Source organism: Ursus americanus, chromosome 23 (assembly GCF_024610735.1).
Source record: "Ursus americanus isolate L20-20 chromosome 23, mUrsAme1.1.p, whole genome shotgun sequence".
NCBI lineage: Eukaryota > Metazoa > Chordata > Mammalia > Carnivora > Ursidae > Ursus > Ursus americanus.
In genome coordinates this window covers 20,287,431-20,299,559 of record NC_142149.1, presented here as the reverse complement: position 1 = coordinate 20,299,559, position 12,129 = coordinate 20,287,431, and the positions used below count along the sequence as shown (strand labels likewise).

The following is a 12,129-nucleotide window of genomic DNA, read 5'->3' as shown; positions in this document are numbered from 1 at the left end:
GGAAAACAAGTCCTCATAACTTTTTCTTAGGTTTTGGCTACTGATCTTCAGAATAATCTCATCATTTTTTAAGTGTATCTATGATTTATATATTCTTTATTCTTTTCATAGTCACTCTGAATTGTCTTCATAGAAGCAGGAGCTCTTACATATATTTCTTTTTTAAATTTAATTTAATTTTTTAACTTATGTTCAGTTAGCCACTGTATAGTACATCATTAGTGTTTGATGTAGTGTTAAATCCTGTGCCGTTAGTCATCCCAAATTGTGTTTTGTTTTATTGTACAGCATTCCTGACCTAGGGACCTATCTACATATTGCCCATCACGTGCCTTATCTATTTTGAGCCCTATGACAGCATCCCTCAAGTCAGAATGTCCATTTTTCAGGTGAGAAAATTTTACTGTGTGATGTTTTGTAAGTAAAAATGGCTATCCTCATATCAAAAACTGGGTCTTTTCCTCCTGTTCAAGGACACGTACATATACATATGAGGACAAGCAGAGATGAAACTGGACTGAGTACTAGGAGGATGTGCACTTGAATTTATCCTTAGCAGTAGAAGGAATAATCCCTTAAATATGCAATTAACATTTACCAAGTTCTTCCCAAGTCAGTGTCCCACACCTTGGCGAGCAGCAGATATTTCAGTCAGGAAGCAGTGGCTGCGTTTAAGAGCTCTCATGAATGCAGGGAAACTTCCCTTGTTTCAGGATCTGACCAGACCCTCATGTAATGGATCTGCATCAAATAATTTTGAGCATCCATTGTATCCTCACGAGAGAGAGGTTCATTTATCAGCATTTGTTCTTCAGTATCATATAAATCAAATTCTTGTATGTCCTCCTTCTCCTGAGTACCTTTTTGTTTATATTTTTTATAATAATTTTTTATTATGTTAGTCACCATACAGTACATCCCTAGTTTTTGATGTAGTGTTCCATGATTCATTATTTGCGTATAACACCCAGTGCACCATGCAATATGTGCCCTCCTTAATACCCATCACCAGGCTATCCCAATCCCCCACCCCCCTCCCCTCTGAAGGCCTCAGTTTGTTTCCCAGAGTCCATAGTCTCTCATGGTTCATTCCCCCTTCTGTTTAACCCCCTTCATTCTTCCCTTCCTTCTCCTACCGACCTTCCTGCTATTCCTTATGTTCTGTAAATGAGTGAAATCATATGATAATTGTCTTTCTCTGCTTGACTTATTTCACTTAGCATAATCTTCTTCAGTCCCGTCCATGTTGCTGCAAATGTTGTGTAATCGTTCTTTCTGATGGCTGAGTAATATTTCATTGTATATATGGACCACATCTTCTTAATCCAGTCATCTGTTGAAGGGCATCTCGGCTCCTTCCACAATTTAGCTATTGTGGACAATGCTGCTATGAACATTGGGTTGCATATGGCCCTTCTCTTCACTACATCTGTATCTTTGGGGTAAATACCCAGTAGTGCAATGGCTGGATCATAGGGTAGCTCTACTTTTAACTTTTTAAGGGACCTCCACACTGCTTTCCAAAGTGGCTGTACCAACTTGCATTCCCACCAACAGTGTAAGAGGGATCCCTTTTCTCCACATCCTCTCCAACATTTGTTGTTTCTTGCCTTGTCAATTTTTGCCATTCTAACTAGTGTAAGGTGGTTTGTCAATGTGGTTTTGATTTGAATTTCCCTGATGGCTAATGATTCTGAGTACCTTTTTAGAGCAAAAAGGAATTAAGCAGTCCCCTGCAAAGTATAGACCCTGTAGCGTGCTTCCCAACTTTAAACGAAGTTGCTTCAGTGTGGTATTGTTCATTTTCAGGAGGGATGTTACCCTGTTAAGCGCTTGACATCAGTCTCTGCTGCTGACAAACAGTACATTCAGCAGAGACATCCATGGTGAGAGGAGCAAATGCTGTTGGTTCCATGCAAATCCTCTGTGTTTCATGCCATGTGGCTACTTTGTTCATGGTATCCAGTGTAAATACTGGAGCATCTGATGAGAGAGATGGGATACATCATCCCAAACTTGTCTGGAGCCTCTCAAGTGACAGATACTCTGTGGTGGCAATGATGTGGGACACAGAGAGGGAACACTTTCTGTCCACATACCCATCTCTGTCCAAATGATTCTGTAATCTTTCAGTCTTGCTGCTTTCAGGTCTCAGACCAAGCAACCAAGATTTTCACCACTTGCCAACAGCCCATGAACACTGTTCCCTCAGCTCAGTTTCCTCCAAACAAAATGTATATCCATGTATGCTGCTCACAGTTCTTCTCACTGGGAGTATTCCCACTTTCCACTCCATTTTCAGACCAGAAGTTGTTAATCTGTTGAAAAATTTCCCTATATGACATAAAAGCTGCTACTGGGGTTATTAATTGATAAAATTCAAGGTGTTCCATGATCATATGTCATATTCCATTAGGTTTCTGCAGGAATCAAATGGAATTATAAACAAATAATGTATCATTTAGTCATTTAGGTCAACAGCAACTTCTAGATATGAAATTGCTTCTCATTAGTACCTTGGTCTGGAGGTTTAATTTGTAAATTTGAGGTATGTTTGAGTTTATGTTAAGTCATGGACAGAGAGGTAAACAAAGGAGGCAAAACCAGGGTTATCGAGGGAAAAAAGATCTATTACTATTAAGGATTTTTGAATAAAATTTATTTCTGCTGTATTCCTCAAAAATATAAGAATTGTGATCTCCTATTGAAGATATCTGCCTAAAGACTGGCTGATACAATAAAGGAGGGGAAAAAAGCGAAATCATTCCAGATTAATCCATGGGTGGACATACTATTTGAGATAGAAGTGGGGGGAAAAGATATGTACAGAAGGATGGATGATGGGGTACCTGGATTGCTCAGTTGGTTAAGCATCTGACTTGATTTCGTCTCGGTTCATGATCTCAGGGCCATGAGATCAAGCCCTGCATCCAGCCCTGCTCAGCATGGAGCCTGCCTAAGATTCCCTCTCTCCCTCTCCCTTTGCCCCTCCCCCCACTCATGTGCTGTCCCCCCCCCCCCAAATGATGGATGACACAAAATATAGGAGAAACTTTCATGATGGGCCATAAATATAGTCTATATTTTCCCCAAAACACATAGCTAGTGAGTAGCAGAACAGAAATTTGAATACTCTTCTCTATGATTCCAATTCTCATAACCAAGATCTATTGTCTTCTATGATAGAGAACTTAACAGTTGAAGATAAAATTGGAGATGAATAGTTGCACAATTGTTGAGGGAGCTTAGTACAGAAAATGGATAATGCAAACTAGAAGGAACTTACAAAAATGGCACCAACAAAAGTAGGCTCTATAATGGATTGGGGGTGGAAGCTAGAAGCTCTATAGAATTTTTTCCTGTGTTTCCATCTAGAAGTTCTGTAGTTTTAAGCTTTACATTTAGGTCTATAATCCATGTGAGTTGGATTTTGTATATGATATGAAGAATGGGTTGAAGTTCTTTGTTGTTTTTTTTTTGCACATGTATATTTAATTGTTCCAACACCATTTGTTTAAAAGACCACACTTTCTCTGCATATTAACTTGGCATCTTTCTTTAAAAATCAATGCATAATAAATGTGAGTCTGTTTCTGGACCTCAGTTTTGTTCCACTGATCTGTATCTTCATCATTTCATCTGTACCCCACAAAACAGCTGTTTTGAAGCCAAGATGGTGTTTCACTGTACATGCAATTTCATACAAGTTACTTTACTCAGCACTGATTTCCTCAGCTCCAATATGGTAGTAATAATACCCACTTTTCAGAATTGTATGAGAACTAAAAATAGTGCAGATAAAGCATCTATCTCAATACCCAGGGTATGGTAGGCCCTCAGGAAATGTTAGTAATTCTTTCCATCCATTCTCTGCATTGTAAAATGTAGTAATCTGGCAGAGAATTCCAGATACATCCTCTAGGAATATCACATTCTCTGTCACATCTACTGTGTTAACTAATCCAAAGTATTTTCTTAAGAAGGTGGCCATAGTGGTACTTGGGTGGTCCAGTCAGTTGAGCGTCTGCCTTTGGTTCGGGTCATGATCTCAAGGTTCTGGAATCAGGTCCCATGTTGGGCTCCTTGCCCCATGGGGAGCCTGCTTCTCCCTTTCCCTCTGCCTGCTGCTCTCCCTGTTTGTGCTCGCTCTCTGATAGATAGATAAAGTCTTTAAAAAAAAAAAAAGGTGGCCATAATCAAAACTTATTTTCTGCACAAAGCTTTCTTAACCCTTGTACTGCTGGGTGCCTTAGCTGTTATCTTTATTATTCATCTTTTCATCCAAAGATCCAGGTTTCCTCCATTTGGGAACCAACCTAATGTCCATCTTGATTTTGAATAGTGCATCCGTTCTGCTCCTTTTCTTTCTTTCTTTCTTTCTTTCTTTCTTTCTTTCTTTCTTTCTTTCTTTTCTTTCTTTTCTTTCTTTTCTTTCTTTTCTTTCTTCTTTCTTTTCTTTCTTTCTCTCTTCTTTCTTCTTTCTTTCTTTCATTCATTCTTTCATTCATTCATTCATTTGTCAGAGAGAGAGCGCGCATGCACAAACAGAAGAATGGCAGGCAGGAGGAGAAGCAGGCTCCCCACTGAGCAATGAGTCTGATGCGGGACTCGATCCCAGGACCCTGGGATCGTGACCTGAGCTGAAGGCGGATGCTTAATCAACTAAGCCACCCAAGCGTAACCGCTTTTTTCCTTTCTCCTTTTTCCTTTTTCCTGAAAATTCTGAGTTTTATTTCCTTTAGTTTATGTGCCTTTATCTCATAGAACACAGGAAGTTCTCTTTCCATTAACAGCGCGAAGATTATGATTGGATCAAAGCATTATATGCATACTGGATGGTTACCTCAATTATCAGGACTCTACAAACTTATTTTAACAATGTCCAGGTCAGGAGACCAAATTGCCTCAAAGTTTGGGAGCCCAGGAATTGTGTTCTGAGCTTGTGTGCTTTCTAAGAGTGATTCTTCATCTCAATTTCTGTTAAGATAAGTGAAATGAGGGGTGCCTGGGTGTTGCACTCAGTTAAGCATCCGACTCTTGGTTTTGGCTCAGGTTATGATCTCAGAGATTGAGCCCTGAGTTGGGCTCTATGCTTGGCGTGGAATCTGCTTGAGATTCTCTCTTCATCTCCCTCTGCCCTCCCCGCCCCACTCATGCTCTCTCTGTCTCAAATAAATAAAATCTTAAAAAAAAAAGATAAATGAAATGATACCAGCATGTCAATCCATGACATCAAAAAAAACAGGTTCCTCCAGGCAAGAATAGGGCCAGGAACAGTTTATGTGCCAATGATATTCATGTTGTTTTTGATGACAGGTTGCACTAGGGCAGATTAGAATCCAGAGAAGATGTAAATAAAGCCTCCCTTCATTAACTAAAACTCTATTGGTCAAAATGTGGGAAGAATATTAAGGAAGAGCTTGGTACACTGAAATCATTCTCTATATGAAATTTATAATTATTTCCATTGTTAGAGAAATGACTCAAAATGTATGCCTTCCTTGTGCCCCATCACTAGTGTCATTTCTATTTTTGGGAGATGTAGATAAAAATGTCCTTGACCTGAAATCAAAGGACTTGCTGCTGTCAACTATTCACACTATGGTAAACCATTTCCTGGTCCCTGAGAACAATAATGGAATGATAATCTCAGCTCTGCCTAATTTGTAGGACAATTGTGATAACTTGAATGAGATAACAAATATATAATGAAACCCAAAAGTAGAACTTCAAAAAGGACTTCAAAAAGGAAGTGCTGTAAATACACATGCAAATGAAAAAAAAACCATGCAAAAAAAACCCCACATCCTGGATGCAGGATGATACAAATTTTATTAGGAAAGAACAGAAAGAAGAAAATTCAGTGCCATTGTGAAGAGTTGAGTAACCTGGCAGAAGTTACTATTATATAATGCATATATCTAAAAAGATGATCAGTATTGATCACTGTAGAGAGCTAAAATACACTCAGAAGAATCTGTTTAGGTGCCATAGAGGTGAAAGGTCATGATCACTTTTCTGAGGCTGAGTGTGAATCAGTGGATGTTGACCAGCATCTGGAGTTGACCAAATGTAGTTATCAGCAATTCCTACAGTGATCAAGATAAATAAGAATAAAAACAAATTGAATAGACTGCATTCCCTCCATAGACACAGAAGCATTACAGAAAAAGATGACAACAAGTGCAGTGTAAGGCTGTGTTCCCAGTAAATTTAGGGAGCCACTTCTTGGAAGATAGTAACGTTGGCATATGGTCTAGGAAATGTATCTCTGGTGAGTAGTGGGTTTATAGCAAGTTGATCAGCAGCAGGAAGGCTGGCAGAGGCTGGACACACAGCAAGGGAGGGAACAGGTGGTCCTACAGCAGGTGGTACAGCAGGAAGCTGGGCTGTAACAAGCCTAACAGAAGCTGGATCCATAACCTTGGACTAGGAACCCAGGCATGCAGCAAGTGGGGTGGTAGCAGGTTCTCCTACAGTACACGGGGGTACAGCAAGCTGACTAACAGCAGCTGCATAGACAGCAGGTTTGTCCACAGCCACAGGAACTACAGCAACTGAGCAAGCAGCAGGTGGTCCTGCAGCAGGAGGTCTGACAGCAAGTAGGTCAGCAGCAGGGCTGGTAGGGCTCGTTCAGCAGGACCCGCAGCCGCCTTGTCCACAGCCACCGCAACCTTAGCAGCTGGGCTAGCAGCAGATGGTCCTCCAGCAGATGGTGCGGCAGCAATTTGGCTGGCAACCAGGCTAGCAGCAGCTGGATCCACAGCCCTGGGCTAGGCATCCAGGCACGCAGCAGCAGGTGGGCTGGTAGCACGTTCTCCTGCAGTACACAGGGGTACAGCAGGCTGGCTGACAGCAGCTGGACCCACAGCAAGTTTGTCCACAGCCACTGGACCCACAGCAGCTGGGCTGGCAGCAGCTGGACACACAGCAGCTGGGCCGGCAGCAGGTGGTCCTGCAGCAGGTGGTCTGACAGCAAGTTGGGCGGCAGCAGCAAGGCTGGCAGCAGCAGGACCCGCAGCAGCTGGACCCGCTGCCGCCTTGTCCACAGACACTGGACCCACAGCAGCTGGGCTGGCAGCAGCTGGACACACAGCAGCTGGGCCGGCAGCAGGTGGTCCTGCAGCAGGTGGTCTGACAGCAAGTTGGGCGGCAGCAGCAAGGCTGGCAGCAGCAGGACCCGCAGCAGCTGGACCCGCTGCCGCCTTGTCCACAGCCACCGCCGCACCCGTAGCAGCTGGGCTGGCAACAGGTGGTCCTGCAGCAGGTGGTCCTGCAGCACGTAGGCTGGCAGCAAGGGGAGCAGCACAAGTCGGTCATGGTGTCACAGGTGGAGGGGAGCTTCTGTTCAGAAGTGAGTTTCTCAGATTCTGTTGTCTCCTCCTGTTGTGGGGCTTTTATGCGCTGCATCCCCCAATTTGGACCAATGGGCGTGACTTCCTTGTTGTTGTTTCTGTTGTTTTCCCAATAATTTGGGAATTGCAAAAGGGGAAGTTGTTTTCCTAATGTTACGAATCTTTAGAAAGTAAGTGTTCAATGTGTTTCTTAATTGACGATAACTCATAGAAACATCTTCTGATGAACACAAGGTGGTCACATCAGCAGCAGCAGTCTTGCTTCAATAATTTCATCATGTGATGTAATTCCCACTGGGCTGGGAAGTGGTTGGCGAGTCAGGTTAGTGGTCCTTCCCCAGCGCTGGTCCTTAGGTTGCATGTAGATTGGGACTATCCCTGAGGTGAGGGGCATGATGTGGCTATGGTCATAGTGATGAACTGAAATCATGTGTGAACCCAAGTCGGTTTCCCCACAAAGCCTGATTCCAGACTCGCACAGGCATCTGCCTCTCGTAGCACGCTACCCCACCTGTGTATCCTGGTTCAGTCAGAGACACCTGGGTGGAGGATATCTGACTTCATCTCTTCCATATGTCAAGGCAGAATCAAGCAGGTGGATAGAAACAGCCGCAGTACACCAAGAGGAGGCAGGCATCAATCGCCAGACTTCCTGAGTGACCAGCAGTCCTGATTCACCCAGAAATGAGGGCTTTTCCAGGACGTGGGACTTTCAGTGCTATAACTGGGGCAGTTTGGGGAAACCAGGATGAGCTGGTGACTCTAGTCCTCACCTTGTTAACCAGCAGAGGAAGTTCCTTAATGTCACTGACTCCACAGCTATTGCTTGCTCTTCCCCTCTGCTTCCCTCCCTCGCTCTACCTTCCACTCTCCCCACCTCACGTCCCCTCCTCTTTTCCTTCATCTTCCTCCTCTGTCTTCCTCTTATACAAATTGTGCCTGTCCACCATCATTAAGAAGAAAATATTGGGTGTGAGCGGAGAGGACTGTAGAATGTAGATGATGTCTTAATACGCCAGCCATATATCTCAGATCTGCCGGTGTTCAGGACAATTGCTACCCACCAGAGCCGCATCTCTATGCCTAAGGGCTGTTTTCATGCCACAGGAGAACGTCATGCGTCCTGTGCGTGCCACACTGAGGGAAACGCTCAAGCAGTGCTTCTGGAGAGTTGGTGTATAAAGAATCCAGATCCCTTGTTGCTGAATTAGGAGAATCCCAATGAATGTGTTACATCATTTCTGATATATCTCTCAGGGTTAAGCTTCACTTGCAAGCTGGGACGCTGGACTCATAGTGCCACTTCCCTGTGTCACTTCCTCACACTCCCCCCGTGGGATCTGCCCTCCCCAAACAGACTACATGCCTGGATGCTGTTCTTCAGAGTGGCTTCTGGGAGACACCAAACTCTGCCATAACTTTACCCGTCTCAGTCTTGATTTCCTCATCCCTGCAATGGGAACCTTGATACCCCTGTGGAAAATTACTTCAATAATTAAAGAAAATGTACATAAAGCATTCACTCAGTACCACGCAAGTAGGAGGCCACTCAGGTCTTGTCCGTTCCTCATCTCAGCTCACAGACCCCCAGCTCTCAAGAGCCAGCAAGAGGTCAGTTTGGTCTTGGCAGTCTGTCCAGAGCCTCCTGGATAGCTGGCTTCCAGTGCTGGCATGTGCCCCAGACAGAAGCCTTCCTAGCGCCTCAGAGTTCCCTCCGCTGTTCCCGGGAGGTGACTCGGGGCCTAAGTCTGCTCTTCCTCTCAGAGCCTGAATCCAGCCTCTCGTCCCTGAGTGCCGAGGCAGCGTCATGCTTTAGTTCGGGACCAGAAGCACCAGCCTTCTCTCTGTCGGGACTCCTGTGAAGGCCCCTGCTGTTTTCTCTTTCTTCTTCCTCACTTAGTCTCCCCTCGCCCTCCGCCCCACCCCTGCCTACGCCCCGCTCCCAGAGAGGCACGCTGATTTCCCTCAAAGGGAACGCTTCAGGGTTCCTTCCCCAAACGCTGGAGGTTGTCTGGTTCCCTTAGATGGTGTAGAGCTCATGGATTACTCCAAGTGATCATACACACCCACTGCACGGGCTCTCGGCCCTGATGTCATCCTTCCTTCCTTTTCTTGCTACCACGTGGATCACGTGAGGCGAACGTGATAACCACTACACTACGGACACTAACATGTGGATCATGAGGCCAAATCGCCCGCCAGTTGGGGAGCATGATGGGCTGGGCACAAAATGGCCTGATCCCTCTGTACTCTGCTAATAGGTCCCGAGGACCACGAGGCCCAACCAGAAGGGGACCTTCATGACACAACATGACGTGCGTGTGCAGCTGCGGCCTTCAGTCGTGAGGCCACCGCAGGCTCACCTATCTCTGATGCGGAGGGGTGCATGAGGGGCTGGATGGTGCCCGAGGCGACGCAAGGGCCCCCGTGTTCCCAAGAGCTCTAAAGGGCCGGGCCCGCTGCCCTCACATGGGGCTGCGGGTCCATGAGTGGTAGGACACGAACGTCTACCACGTTGTCCCACATATCTAGCCCCGGCAACTACCTGAGAACAGGACTTCCGCGCTCCACGAAGACCCTCAAAGGAACATCTTGCTGGTGCTCAGGCCCAGGGCGTTGCCTAACTCGCCTACAGATGGGAAGGGGAGTGCCCTTCAACAAGGGCAGCAGACGCAGCCCGGCGTCCGAGTTTTGTGTCCCCGTCAGCTCTCCGACATGACGTCCTGAGGCTTCCTCATCCGCAAATGGAGGAATGAATTTGTGGGGGAGCGTATGAGGCTCCAAAAGGGTAGTGTACGGGGTATGTGACCTGCATATAAATCGTTACGTCGCGAATGCGGTACAAGGACACGAACACCATATGGGTTGCAAATCGGTACAGGGTTTATTAAGAAATTCATGTGAGATTCCCTGTGTCTAGGGAGACATTCAAAAGGATGATGACAGGAAGAAATCAGCATACAAGAACCACGAGTACGCTGCGAAAGAAAACATACTTGTGCAGACATTAATAGTTGCAAAAAAATAACATGTCAAGTAGGAGGATTTATTTCTCAAAGGGGTCAGACAGGATGAAGATCTTGACTGTGGAGTCCAAGCAGAGATCTTGACTCCCTATCTGGATGCACGAAGCTGGCAGGGACTCCCAAGACCTAAGGAAGAAGAGAATCAGGAGAAGTGGCCCACGCTTCATCAAGCTGATTCACAAGCTTCTGAACAGGCAGATGAGTAACAGAAATGCTGGCGACTGCATGCTGGCTTTCAGCAACCTTTGGCAGTGTCTTTGTTTCCCAAATGGCAAATCAGTGCAATGTGCAGGTGGTGGTTCCTGGTGAGGCACCTGGCAGTCGGAAGGCTGGCAGCAGCTGGACACACAGCAGGGGTGGCAGCAGGTGGTCCTGCAGCAGGTGGTGCGGCAGCAGTTTGGCTGGCAACCAGGCTAGCAGCAGCTGGATCCACAGCCCTGGGCTAGGCATCCAGGCACGCAGCAGCAGGTGGGCTGGTAGCACGTTCTCCTGCAGTACACAGGGGTACAGCAGGCTGGCTGACAGCAGCTGGACCCACAGCAAGTTTGTCCACAGCCACTGGACCCACAGCAGCTGGGCTGGCAGCAGCTGGACACACAGCAGCTGGGCCGGCAGCAGGTGGTCCTGCAGCAGGTGGTCTGACAGCAAGTTGGGCGGCAGCAGCAAGGCTGGCAGCAGCAGGACCCGCAGCAGCTGGACCCGCTGCCGCCTTGTCCACAGCCACCGCCGCACCCGTAGCAGCTGGGCTGGCAACAGGTGGTCCTGCAGCAGGTGGTCCTGCAGCACGTAGGCTGGCAGCAAGGGGAGCAGCACAAGTCGGTCATGGTGTCACAGGTGGAGGGGAGCTTCTGTTCAGAAGTGAGTTTCTCAGATTCTGTTGTCTCCTCCTGTTGTGGGGCTTTTATGCGCTGCATCCCCCAATTTGGACCAATGGGCGTGACTTCCTTGTTGTTGTTTCTGTTGTTTTCCCAATAATTTGGAATTGCAAAAGGGGAAGTTGTTTTCCTAATGTTACGAATCTTTAGAAAATAAGTGTTCAATGTGTTTCTTAATTGACGATAACTCCTAGAAACATCTTCTGATGAACACAAGGTGGTCACATCAGCAGCAGCAGTCTTGCTTCAATAATTTCATCATGTGATGTAATTCCCACTGGGCTGGGAAGTGGTTGGCGAGTCAGGTTAGTGGTCCTTCCCCAGCGCTGGTCCTTAGGTTGCATGTAGATTGGGACTTTCCCTGAGGTGAGGGGCATGATGTGGCTATGGTCATAGTGATGAACCGAAATCATGTGTGAACCCAAGTCGGTTTCCCCACAAAGCCTGATTCCAGACTCGCACAGGCATCTGCCTCTCGTAGCACGCTACCCCACCTGTGTATCCCGGTTCAGTCAGAGACACCTGGGTGGAGGATATCTGACTTCATCTCTTCCATATGTCAAGGCAGAATCAAGCAGGTGGATAGAAACAGCCGCAGTACACCGAGAGGAGGCAGGCATCAATCGCCAGACTTCCTGAGTGACCAGCAGTCCTGATTCACCCAGAAATGAGGGCTTTTCCAGGACGTGGGACTTTCAGTGCTATAACTGGGGCAGTTTGGGGAAACCAGGATGAGCTGGTGACTCTAGTCCTCACCTTGTTAACCAGCAGAGGAAGTTCCTTAATGTCACTGACTCCACAGCTATTGCTTGCTCTTCCCCTCTGCTTCCCTCCCTCGCTCTACCTTCCACTCTCCCCACCTCACGTCCCCTC

At 46.5% G+C, this 12,129-nt stretch overlaps 1 pseudogene; it reads right to left on the bottom strand.

Annotated features, from left to right (window-relative positions):
- Positions 1–10,401: 10,401 nt before the first annotated feature.
- On the bottom strand, positions 10,402–11,205 carry LOC148107951 (uncharacterized; annotated as a pseudogene).
- Between the last annotated feature and the right edge of the window lie 924 nt (positions 11,206–12,129).